Source organism: Gobio gobio (assembly GCF_949357685.1).
Source record: "Gobio gobio genome assembly, chromosome: 18".
Lineage (NCBI taxonomy): Eukaryota > Metazoa > Chordata > Actinopteri > Cypriniformes > Gobionidae > Gobio > Gobio gobio.
The window spans coordinates 27193242-27207037 of NC_137111.1; the positions used below are offsets into that span (position 1 = coordinate 27193242).

General features: G+C 36.9%; 1 protein-coding gene across 4 annotated transcripts in view; it reads right to left on the bottom strand.

Moving 5' to 3' along the window:
* Positions 1-13796, bottom strand: part of zmiz1a (zinc finger, MIZ-type containing 1a) — a 154973-nt gene that overhangs the window by 86665 nt on the left and 54512 nt on the right. For 3 of the 4 annotated variants that reach the window (XM_079842059.1, XM_079842058.1, XM_079842057.1), the window contains one exon: positions 5251-5325. The exons of the other annotated variant lie outside the window; for it this stretch is intronic. The gene's annotated coding sequence lies outside the window, so the exon portion shown is untranslated. The remainder of the gene's footprint in view (positions 1-5250; positions 5326-13796) is intronic. 4 annotated transcript variants of the gene reach the window in all.

Sequence of the window (13796 nt, forward strand, 5' to 3'; positions counted from 1 at the left end):
GTTGCTAGAGTAGACTTTATTATACCATTAACTTGGTCATAGCACTGTCACAACCTTAACTTTGCCAGCATGTTAGGCACAAAACAGAGACTAGGCTATGTTTATGCTATGCTACTTATGGAAATCAGATACACCAAAAAAATCTGTAGTGAAGGCAATTTGCATGTCAGGATTCCCCATCTTGTATGTGGTTCTAGACAACACGACAGACTACCGCAATCTGACATACTTTAATGGGACTATCACTCCATCACTGTAATCCAGACACTTTAAATAGTTCTTTAAAATGACAAAATTAGGTTTGTCTACACGTATCAAAAATAGAGACTGTTCCTATGCTCTTCTCCATCATTTGATCATCATATAATGAATTTACTACTCACATTGAAAAGAAAATGTAAATAAAACTGAGTTTACCACCCGCTTTGTGTGGGTACTAATGGCGAAACATTAAATCCGCTCGGCAAATAGCACTGGCTTAAGTGAACAATGTGCGATCTACAATGCAACAAAATCCTATTCTTAATGAGTATTTACCTAACTTTCACTTAAACTGTTATGTAACATTAATTTTCAAGTCAAAAGATAGTTCATCCAAAAATGAAAATTCCGTCGACATTTTCTCACCATCGTGTCGTCCCAAACCTCTACAACTTTCTTTCTTCTGTGAAACAAAAGATTTGTGTCAAAACAAAATTGTACCCAATTGATTTCATTCAATTCATGGACAAAATAAATCATCTTTTGTATTTCACAGAAGAAAGCAAGCTTGGTAAATCTAGATTGCAGGTGGTTAGTGGGAATTCATTCCTAAATTCATTCAATTGAGAATCAAAATTGAGTGGCATCAATAAATATTAGAGAAACAGCTTAAATTGGATTGGAGTTATGCCAAATGTGTGGTCTTCTAGAAGAAAGAAGAGGTAATCTGATATATTTGAAGTGTTAGTTTTGCTTACTGATGTCACTTCATTGGCAGACCGGGCTGAGTTTAAAGCCCTTCTTCTGTTTTCTCGGAGCTTTCAGCTATGTAGTGCAAGAAGCAGTAAAATGAATCACTGAAATCATGAACCCATGTCAAACATGTGACTTGGTATGAAATCATTCTGATTATATCCAAAATAATCCTGACCGCATAGTCCAACTAAATGACCTTTTGAATCATTATTAAACAAACATCCTGACAGACAACCTGCTAGCTCTCTGGATCCGCCTGTCATGCATGCATACAGATTTGTGGGTTTTGCGGTATGATGCGGAAATTTATTCCTGCACAAACATCAAAAGGCTGCCACGTTTCAATATTAGATCAAAATCAAAACATGATTAACGTATTACAACTGGATGTTTTCCTGGCTACAGCAAAACTCTCAAGGACTTCATAAAGATTTCTTTGATGCTCTTGGTCAAATGGCTAGTGTTCGGTGCGCAGTCTCAGCTTTGCTTCTGACATTTGAGGGTTGGAGCTATTTTAAGGAGACCCCAGTGCCTCTGGCAGGTCCACCACACGCCACTGTACCGCGGCTTCCATAGAGCTGAAGAATGGCTGTATTATTCCCCCACAAACTCATATACTTTCACAGAGGTCCACCCACTTCTGACCTGATCTCGCTGAAACACACCACTATCGGAAATTCCCCCGTTTTGTGAAGGTGGGAACAAAACCGAACAGAATGAATCACTGAATAACAGGAATAAAGGTTGAGAATAGACATTTTTTAAGAACATTTTAAAGAATGTAATCTTTTTATCATAAAGTCTTAAAGATTTTACCTTGTGCAAGGCTTTTATAATGCATGCAGCAATTCATTAGCCATGGAATTCTTTTACATACAGTTTTTTTTACATACAGGGTGAAGATTATATGTCCAATTACCAAACAAAATGATTCATATTTCAGTTCAACAAAATAATTGCTTGTCACACGCCAGAGCAGATGGTAAGGTTACATATGATATTCCTGTAAATAAAACAGTGCCTTTATCAGAAAGAACATTAACTGTCTACTTAAATATTATTTAAAAAAAAAAAAATATATATATATATACACTATACCATTCAAAAGTTTGGGCTCAGATTTTTTTGTTGAACGATATACAATACTTTTTATTCAGAAAGGATGCATTAAATTGATCAAAAGTGATATTAAAGACATTTATAACGTGTTACATAAGATTTGTATTTTTTAATAAATGCTGTTCTTCTGAACTTAATATTCATTAAAGAATTCAGATAAAAGTCTAATAATAAGCAGCACAATGTTGATGGTGATAATAATAAATATAGCTGCGAGCAGCCATTAACGGGGCCAAGCGCAAAGAACAAGACAAGACATGCCACCATGGCTGGGAGGGTTAGACCAACTGAAACAATGAGCAATTAAAGGCATTTTAAGATGATTTTAGGCAAAAATGGCTGAAAAATCATATATACAGTCACTAATAATATGATTTAATGGTTTGTCACTTTTGACCAATAGGTAGCGCAGTAACGAAATTGATGTGGTGCGGTCAGAGTGAGATGACAATGACAAAGGCAAAGTTTGGTGTCAGTATGTCGAAGCATTGCAGAGATACAGCCTCAAGAGTCATTTTGGCATCATGGCTCAACTTTGTCGCTGCAGTATATGAAAACGGTTTTGTCTGTTGACACGAAATTAATAACTTTTTGCTGTAATGGTCTGAAGATGTTACGATTCGATTTTGGTGAAAATCAGGCAAATAGTCTAGGAGGAGTTCGAAAAAGTAGGTTTCTGAAGGAAATCAAAATGGCGAACAGAATGTTTGGCCAAATATGGCAAAATTGGGATCTATGTTCTTGGCATGACCCAAGGAATATATTGAAACCATTTTTATGACAATAGTCAAATTTAATCAAAAGTTATTAGCATTATTGGAAAATTCACTATAACTTTTGTCCACAAGGTGGCGCTGCCTTGAAACTTTTTGTGTACTTTCAGGGCTTGGTGACAAAGACACACACCGAGTTTCGTAACGATACGCCAATGCGTTTGTAAAACATAGCACTTTCTGACAAAATTAAAAATGGCCGACGCCCAAAATGGTTGATATGGGAAAATTGGGTATGGTTTGACTCGGCGTGATGCCCCGACTCTAAAGAGACCAGTTTTGTGATATTTGGCTAAAGCGTTCTTAAGTTATAATCCAAAATATCCAATTTCTGTATCTCTGGACCACTAGGTGGCACTGCGCCGAAACGCTGCAGGCAGCCTCAGGTCATGGTTGGCATAACACACACCAAGTTTGGTAAGAATATGCTAAAGTGTTTCGGAGATAAAGCCTGACTTTCATTTTTGCATGCACTTTGTCGATTTAATTCGGGCGTTGTTCAATAACAGTTTGACTAATCATCTCGAGTCTAATACGCTTTTGTCAGCAGAGTCTGAAGGTGATCTGGTTCAATTTTCGTGCAAATTGGAGCAACGGCCTAGGAGGAGTTCGCAAAAGTAGTTTTTTCGGTTAATTAAAAATGGCGGGAAAATTATTATGACGGAAAGTGACGTCATAGGGTGCAATCGAATCGGCTTGAGCCAAGGAATCAGAGGAAAAAAGAATTTTGTTTCTAGCCCTTATGGTTCAAAAGTTATTAGCAAAAACATGAGTCAAACTTTGGACAGGTGGTGGCGCTAGAGGGATTGTTTAAGAGATTCCAAAATTGGTGTGGTTAATGCTGGGACTGTCCTCTATCTGTGTGCCAAATTTCACAACTTTCCCGCAAGCGGTTCTATGGGCTGCCATAGACTTTCGGCGGAATAATAATAATAATAAGAAATCAAACGATTTCAATAGGTGCCCGCACCTTCGGTGCTTGGCCCCTAATAATAACAACTGATAAGAATTAATAAGAAATCTGCATATTAGAATTATTTCAGGATTCAAGGATCATCTGACACTGATGTCTGGAGTAATGTCTGTTAAAAATTCCATTCTACAATAACAGGATTTAATTCCATTTTTTTTTTAAATTACAAAACCAGAATTTTTTTATTATTATTTCACAATACTGTTTTTACTGTATTTTTGACCAAATAAATGCAGCCTTGGAGAGAATAAGAGACTTCTTTCAAAAACAACCAAAAAAATCTTACTGTTCTAAAACTTTTGAACGGCAGTGTATGCAATAAATAAAAAAAATCAGATGATAAACCCTATGTTAGCTTAAAATCCTCTAAAAAGCTAAAAAACTAAATCTGTGTTTCATCATTCTGACATCCACTTTGTCACCAAGTCAAACACAAACCCAACCACAAATATATAGCCTGCCCTGGGTGTTTATGCGTGTCTGTTTGTGCGTGTGTGCGCGTGTGTGTGTGTGTGTGTGTGTGTGTGTGTGTGTGAGCATCAGGAAATACCAAGCCAAGCATTCCAGCTCGTCAGCACCTCTGGCCCTCATGTGACTGGAGATACACAGCCCAGATTGTGTGTGCAAGTTTGCTCAAGAAGCATGATAAGAAAATTTAGTAAAAGTGAGAGAGAGGGAGGGGTAAAGGAAGGATAATCTGATATGCATGACTTGTGGTTTCTCCTAGAGCCTCTCTTTGCTTTGCCCTGGCAGAAATGGCAGTTTGCATTCATAATTTACAGGCTTCTCCTCTCCCTCTTCTCCTGGCAATCTGGTCTTTATGGCTCCACCCCCATCTCAAACTCATTAGCATAATGTAGATGCTACCAAAATAAACCAACACATTTTCACCTTCGAGCTGTTCCACGACTCATCAGTACACAAGACCAGGCAGAAAGCAGTGAATGTATATTAAAGGCTCAGGATGAAACACTGCATGCCACATGTGCGGTTCAGACGAATGTCTCTGACTGCCTGCTAAAACTGATTTTTTTTTCCCCAAAGAATCTCACATCTCAGTAATTGTGCCTGCCTTTAATAATCACATAAAAAAAACTGACACTGACGTTGTAAGGGGGAACAACAAAGCAGCAAGTGATTTGAGAGGCCCCGCTGCTAATTATGACTCATGTTATACAGAACGTTCTGTTGCCGCTCAAAAACACTAAATAAATTCGTCGTTTGACTGCGCTGAAGAAATATGAGCGTCTGACACGACAGCGTGAATGCTTTCCCGTTTTTAGCACCAATTACGCCATTCGAGTTAATTTGGGAAAGTTGTTTTGAAGATAACACCATGCGAGCAGCACATGTGTGTGCAAATCTGCGATTACGTGAACAATCATTAGCAGAAATGAGCAGTGAAGGATCATCAGTCAAAGCGCTTACCGGAGGATGCAGTAGATTTCTTTGTTCAGTGTTTGGCAAATTCACTCACATATCTTCATCAATCATAGAAGTGATCTGGAATTTACACACACACAACAACAAAAAAATGATATTAATCCTTTGCCTAAGTAAATGATGTGCACGGTTACACATGTTCTTCTCAGTATTCATAATCCCCGGTTCTGTACCTTCCCTGCTTGATAATGTCACACTGCTAAATAAAGGAAGCACACTGTTAGGCTTATTCTGCACATGGGATCATGTACCATTACGATCTGTGGCATTTAGCAGCTAGTGTAGGACAGTGTTGGGTAAGTTACTCTAAAATAAATTCATTACTAGTTACTCATTACATTTTCAAAACCTCGACTAGTTAAGTGATTCAAAGACATGAAACGGCTCTTTTAATTCATTCAAATAAACTGACCAAAGTATTACAAATGCTACAGGATGCAAAGGATACATACAAACATGTATTTTAAAGTTAGACTTTAAATTTTGATGTTAATTCCACTATTGTATTGTATGTAATAGTTCAACAGTCTAAACACAGTATTTAGTTCAATTACATCAGAAGTAACTGTAGCTAAATTACAGAAAACATGAGAGTAATTACTTTATTTTTTCCAAGGGAAAAGTAATTAAATTAAAGTAACTAATTACTTAGTAACTGTATAGGACACAATCTAACAGTTATAGTGACAGAAACTGTTCATATTTTTCATAAACAACAACCAAATTTTGTCTGAGATATCAGATTAGTAATTTGCAAGTTTATCTCTTAAATTGTTGGTCTATTTAATACTAATCTTTGTTGTAACAGCAAAACAATGCAGTGTTTTTATGTCTTTGACAACCTGTAATAATGCAGAAAGTTAAATAAAACCACAAAACCTATTATATCTTGGCACTGACATTGACATTGATTTCGAGCATTTAAAAAACCAAATGCATTACTAACTAGAGAAAACAGAAAAAAATACCACTGTCTTCCTTTTGCCAAAATAGGTACGAAAACTTCAACTCCCACAATGCACTGGACACATTGCTGTCCAAGGCCGCTCACCACAGCAGTTTGCTATGGATACACTTGACAAATATCAGTATCAGCAATATCAACAAGTCAAATATTGCCTTGCTTTAGTTGGAAATACTTCTTAGCCAACTTTGTCGTCATAATGGTGTCGACTTTATAGAGTGGTGTAGGTATGACATCACTTTGTAGGCCAAAACCCAGAAACGAGTTAGCATTTTAGCACTTCCGGTCCCGTCGTCCCGAAGCCCTGTCTGTGGTGAACACAAGCTCAAGACACTTTGACGTTTTATTCTACAACATAAAATACATCAGTTTTACCCCACTTGTGATTTTTGAAGCTGTTATATGTCTTGAAAAAGGCGGTTGCGAACAAGTGGCTGAATGGGATGTGCAAGTATCAAACTTTAGTTGATCACGGAGCTTGTTTTTTTGTGAGAATCCAAAAGCCTATGGAAAAATCCTAATTGGTTTTTGTAGAGGGAACCAGTGTGATTGCCGATTGGCCTACAAAGTGATGTCATACCTGCACCACTCTATTGTTTCCGGGTGCAAGACTTCAAAGAGCAAACGTTTAGATATTTTCGGTTTGCAGTGAAGGATCCAGCATGTTGTAGGCAGTGGCTAAAGACTACAAAGAATTGTAAATATGGAGAGAACACCGTATTTATGTATGTATGTATGTATGTGTATGTGTGTATATATATATATATATATATATATATATATATAAGTAGCTGTGGAATAAGTTATCTTTCAAGGTTTACATGCAATAATGACAGACTGACTGTATACTATCCCTTACTGTGCAGGGGGTCTGGTTTCAGTAACAACATTACAACAATAAACATTTATATCCTGTCTAGACCACAACACAAGTTATCTACTACAGAATAAACCTAACACTAATAGACTTAAAATAATATCTTGTGTCTGAAGTATTTTTTTTTTTAATCAAATTTTTTGTATATTCAAGAATTACAAAAACTAAATTGTACAGTCAACATTCTTAATTCCAGCTAAATTGAGACCAATAAACATAATTTTCCATCATGCTTATGGTTTCAGAACATTTGCAATGGACACGTTTTATTTGAATCCTTGACTAAAAAAAAAAAGAAGTCAGGGTTCAAAGAAAATCCAGGACTTCCCACTGGCACTTACGACACATGCTCTTCTCGTAAATACGATAATTCTGACATGACTTGAAGGCAGCAATAATCTGTTCATATAAAGCTTTGTCTTTATCTTTCTCATCAGCTTCTATGGTTCCACCATCCATATCCTGTCATGCAACTGTCACTGAGCCTGAATGAATGGGCTTATAATCTAAAGGGGAAAAAAGTGACAATCTGTCTGATTCTCAGCCCACCGCATGCGACTGGAGTGCTGGGTTTATTAGGTGTGTTTATTGCTTGAATTCCTGCTATCACCCCCTACGGACCCCTATAGCTGTAATTTCATATGAATATTTCAAGTCAGCTTTTGGAAACGCAAAACTACTGATATCCTAATGGGATCATGCTTTGACTATTAATTGACTTGTTTATCACGACAGTATTTATAATACCCACACACCACTTTTGATATTCTACCAGAATACTTTAATTGTATAGTGACGACGGATACCAGAAAGAGGATGATGATAATTTCCACACAGTATGCCATTAAATTACACTCACATCTAGTTGGCTGCTGTGACCCTCTCTTTTATTTTCTTATGTTTAAGTCAAATTAAATTGGACATATCCTTTTAACTAACAAAACGCTCTGCAGTTCTTGCATTAAGCATTTGAGAACAGACAAAATGTGAAGTGCACGTTAACGTCCTACTCAGAGAACATACAGCAGTGTTATTCCGGACACGATGCCCAAGGACTTACTGAAATAAGGTTTAGACACGAGGATGTTATAGGTTATTCCTTAAGGACTGCCACTGCTCCAGTTTTCAATGGGCTACTACCATTTTAATCGGAACAATTAGGTTATCGAAACCCACATCTGATGAAACATCTAGTAAAAATATCTTAAAAAAAAAAAAAAAACATTTATAAATAAATAATAAATCCATTTAAAAAATAATAATTAATTTAAAAAGTATATTTATTATAATTTAAAATACTTATATAATATTATTATAATTTGTATACTTGAATTAATTAATTATAAGTATTAATAATGAATTAACTTTTTTATAAAAGAACTTGCGCATCTTTCTGAAACAGTTTAAAGACAACAAGACACAAATTTTAATAAAACTAACAATAAATAATACAAAAAATCTTTATTTTTGAGAATCTTCATGACACAGCGAGTATCTTTTACTTATGAAGAAAATGTGACCTTCAGGCTAGATGACTGATCTGGAGTCACTCAGCGTGAGAGAAACCTATGAGATGGACTGATACTAACAATAAAGGAAAGACACAGTCGGATACAGGAGGCCGAGACAGCAAAGGCTTGATTATCCACACTTTCACGGTCACGGAGCACAAACTGAGTGTCGTCTATAGCCGACCTCCTCCGGTTCTTGGACTGCAGTGGCGCTCAGATGGGCTGCTGGATTGGGGTGTATTGTCTGTGCTCCACACTCATTAGCTGAGTCAAGGAGGGACTTACTGGGGTGTTTAGCTCGCCGGGTTTGTGTGGCAGCTCAACAAGCTCTCCCAGCTGGAGTACGGCTCTCACATCACAGCTGCACACTTACAATTAGTGCAGGTGCAGCTGAGGAAAGACCAGGCACAACACAGACAAACACACAAAGGTGTTGCACACCGCCGATGAGCGCCGTTACATGTAAAACAAAGCGCTGATGACTCAAAAAATCAGCTCATTATTAAACAAACCATGCAAGAAAACCCTGTTTATGTCAGATTTTGAATTTTGTCAGTTGTCAGGATATGCACATTTTGCTTAAACAGTTTATGACCTTTAGACGATAAAAAGCTTAGTTTGAGGAATTTACATCAACTTACACATCATTTAGAATTATCAGAGCAAGAACATGCATGTAAACAGAATTTTATCAAATGTTTTCATTTGCATGTTCAAATACACTCCTGTTGTTCTTATCTGAACAAAAAACTAGCATTCCATTATGAAGCTAAATCGTTCTGGGTGAGATAATGCACCAACTGCATCATTTTCCAAATATTTGAAGAGAAAAATAGAAGCCCGGCTTGTGTTTTTCCCCTCAATCTCATATTGATCCAAAGAGCCTTGCTTGCAAAACATTATCACAAAACTGAGCACGGAAACAAATTACATGACAAAAGCAGCCATTGATTTGCGAATCGTTTATTAAGGGGAAGCTAAAAGTGAAATGAATTCCAGCATTTCAAGCTTTGTTCCTCGGCCACACAGTGAGGCGATGCTAAAAGCTGAAATGCCGAGGCTGTCTTGCATCTGGAGTCGTCTCTGATGCATGCCATAAAAGATGCCATTAAGCAGAATGGGTCGGCAAAACACACAACATGTAGATCTGAATAATTCATTTAGGGCTCAACCCGCTGGAGGGACATCTTTTTTTCTCCCAATTGGTTTCCCGCATCAAAATCAGAGAATATATTTTCTCTGACTGAAAAAAAGCCCAACACGAGCATTCTGCGGACATACAAATTAGCAAGCAGGTGTCTTTACATGTGGTGCAGACCTTTATTTTTCTCTGTACAGTTCAATAGAGACTGCAGACTGTTGTCTGCCTTATTAGGCTCTTTTCCAGGGGCATTGGATAATGAGACTTCACACAGACAATAAAAAACTCACAGCCAATCACATGAGAGTGATGTAAGACATCTGTCACCATGTTTTCCGCAGCTCTAATTTACTCAGTAACTGTAGAAGGCAAGATAAACTCTAACACGGTCCTCAGTGGGGAAGAAAAAGCTTATTTTAGTGTGCAGGGTAAAAGTTACATGTTTTTTTTCATGTTCACGATTCTGGATATAGATTTTATTATAGACAGATTTCATAGAGGGTTTTTTTTTGCACAAAAAATTACTTTTTTTGAGTCTTAGCAAAATTACAAAAACAAATTAATTGCATGATCATGATTTTTTAAGTATATAAATAGATATGAAAAGTATTTAATAATTATTATCAAATAATTTTTAATAATATTATTTGTAGTACTACTACAATAGTATTCTTAATATTTCATTACAAATATATATTTATACTTGTAAAAATATTGTCACGCTCTATATAATAGAGTTTATAATAATAATTAAAAATATAATAAAAATGTTAATTAAAATTATTTTTAAATAATACAAAAATACAAAATTATTCATGATTTTATCAAATTTGGAAATATGAATTTAGAAATTCCCTAATACTTACAGGTTTAAAACCTAGAATAATATACTGTAGATGAGTTTCAAATTAAAAATCAGTTTGCTCCCACTTTATATTAGGTGTCTTTAACTACTTACTATATTAGGTGTCTTTAACTACTATGTGCTTACATTTAAATTAATAATTTTATACAATTAACTTGTGTACATACATGTTATTACAATGTACTTATATTTTCAAAAATGCCTGCATGTAGTTGCAGCTGTAATTACATCTATAATTACTCTGTTGACACTTCCTTTAGCCCTTAACCCATCCAATAACTACATTGTATTTATTTTTTGATGCAAGTACATAGTAGTTAAAGAAACCTAATATAAAGTGTAAGCATCAGTTTTTATTGTTTTAAATCAAAAAGGAGAGACAATAGGAACAAAGCGTAAAAACAAAGGCATCAAACACATTTAAAAAGCATCACTGGCAGTAAACTGACTCAGTCAAAGTCAAGTCAAAGCTTCAGCGATGCAAAGTGCAAATGTGTGCACATGAAAACAAGAGAGAACCATGAACAAAATCAAGAGGATTTCTACTATATCTAATAAATAGTCACACAATGCGTTTCCAGCAAACCCAGCACATTTTAACTACACGTTACAGCAATATAGCTAAAGATTTTTAATTACTTCGCTCGGCAGCTGGAAAATGCCACAGTAGCCCAAAAGTTCACAAGGCCCCTTTCATTCAAACTCCAGTTATACAGGCAAGCGGCCAAGGCTGCCAACCACTAAGCATTCAGCTGGGCCTCCAGCACCGGGCCAAGTCGAGCAGACAGCCACAGCCATGCGCACAAGAGCGAGGGGCTTGCTGACACATCTACAACCCTGACGCAGGGCAGAAAAATGCACAGGCTCACTCCAGCCTTTTCTTTGCGGCCGAGCTTGAACGTACCCAACAATTACCAAGCTATTTTCTCTAGAAGGGCAATTCCCTGTTTATTGGTATCCGCCTGTCAAAGGCTCTCCCTGTCAATCCTCAGCAGGAGCCTTCCCAATGGTCAATGGGAGGAGATTGAGTGTAACTCGACAAAAAATTAGTGGGATTCCGGTTCAGGATACACCAGCATTACACAGGAGGGAAGCGGTTTCCAAACGGATTAAAAACAAGATGGTGACTTGAGCAGTAGCTTGTAATTTTCCAATACCGCCAGTTTAAAAAAAAAAAATACTGTGAAGCAATGGAGTGTTAAATGGAGGAAATAGACGTGCTGATGTGGCATTCAGACTAGTGACGTGACACTTTTTAGCCTTTTTGACATCTTCCGTTTGACAAGTAGTCCAGGTCTTCAGTACTTGGTGGAACATTTGTGTCAGGATAAGAAAAAGACTTCTCTATAACATCTCTTTTATAGACATCTCTATAAAGAATCTCGCTATAAAGAAACAGCATGACATATTTCTGAACCACCCTTATTAGAGCTTCTGTGGAATTCGGCATCTACTGCTCCCATCGAAAAATAATTTGGTGCTTTTGGAAAACAGCTTCCACCCTAGTTTCATCACCTCACTCTTTCTTTGTTAGAGCTCGGAAATGCCTGAAGTTAGGAATGAAAATACTGGCATGTCCCTGCAGCTCAGTGAGAGAGAATATTTCTGCAGCTGCGGAGTGAAGTCAGCTCATCAGAACAGAGCCAGCAGGCCAGGTTTCCTCCACAGATAACCATGTTAACCTAAAGAACATAAACACCCACCTCACGTTTCACCACAATATGTATGCATGCGTGCCATGAGGTTACGATGCAATCTTTAGGAAGCACCGAGCAATGTCTCAATTTCTGACAATACAAAAAATGGCATGCAAGTGCATTAGAAATGATATCCCATGTAATTTGAGAATTGATTTGGTTTGCTTTTCAGACACAAGAAATTTCTCAGCATTTTGCTTTAAATTCAGCTCCCACAATTGAGATGTCACTGATACTTCAGCACATTGTATATTAAAAGGTGGGGCTGTAAACAAGATTCTTATATAAATAAAAAAGCTAAAAGAACACAATATAAATATAAAATAATATAAATAGGCCTATACATATTTAACCAACAAATAACCATTATTTTTATTGTTATCATCATCATCATTTTGGTGCCTTAATGTGAGGAGGAGTATTGGAGAAATAAACTTTGTCATTGTAGATAATATATGATGTTACATTTTTCACTGAGGTTGAAGTTGTTAGAAGCCGTACAAGTCGCAGCAGATGTTTTCTTTAGCAGATGTATGATTTGATTTGCTCACGCCACTTATATCAGCGAGGGTCAGACTCTTCTTACAATTCAATTTAAACCACATATGTTGCAACTCATAATAAATGATCTGGCACAAATGGCGAGTCACTATGTACTCACTAGGGGTGTAACGGTACACAGAAGTCATGGTTTGGTACATACCTCGGTTTTGTGGTCACAGTTCGATATGAGTTCGGTACAACAGGAAAAAGCAACAAAATCCCCCATGCTAGGTTCCTTTTCATTTATTTTGAACAGACAGTAGGCAAATTACAGTTTGTTCCATCTAGCAGCATTTAGTCCCCCCTGAGGTACAGTACAGCCTCCTTTAGTCTATAAAGCAGTAAACAAAATACACTCTTGCATAGGTCATATTTTTTGTAGGGCTGATAAAAAACAAAAGGTATTTGGTCACAATAAGCTACAAAACTTGTGCAGAGATTTGTTTATGCACTCCTGAAGTTTTTTTTTCTGCCTAGCTCCGGTGACTAGCACATCTGGATGATGTCATCTGATATGCGTTAGCATGAGTGGGCCTGGGGGTGGGGGGTCTAGGCCCCCTCATTTACATGTTGGGCACCCCAGATTCCTGATTGCTTAAAACAAAATAAAAAATAAGGGATTTGTTGATTTGCTACTCTAATTGATAGATTGACCAATGCTGTGTGGTAAAAAATGCAATGGCTGTTTTCAAACTCATTGGTTTGATTAACGTGTTGTGTGTAGCCTGCGCTGTCGTTGTCTTTGCGCATGAGAGTTCTTTAAAGGATTAGTTCACTTCAAAATGAAAATGTCCTGATATTTTACTCACCCCCGTATTATTCAAGGTGTTCGTGTCTTTCATTCTTCAGTCGAAAAAAAATTACGTTTTTTGAGGAAAACATTCCAGGATTTTTCTCCACATAATAGACTGCATTGATCCAAATCAATGCAGT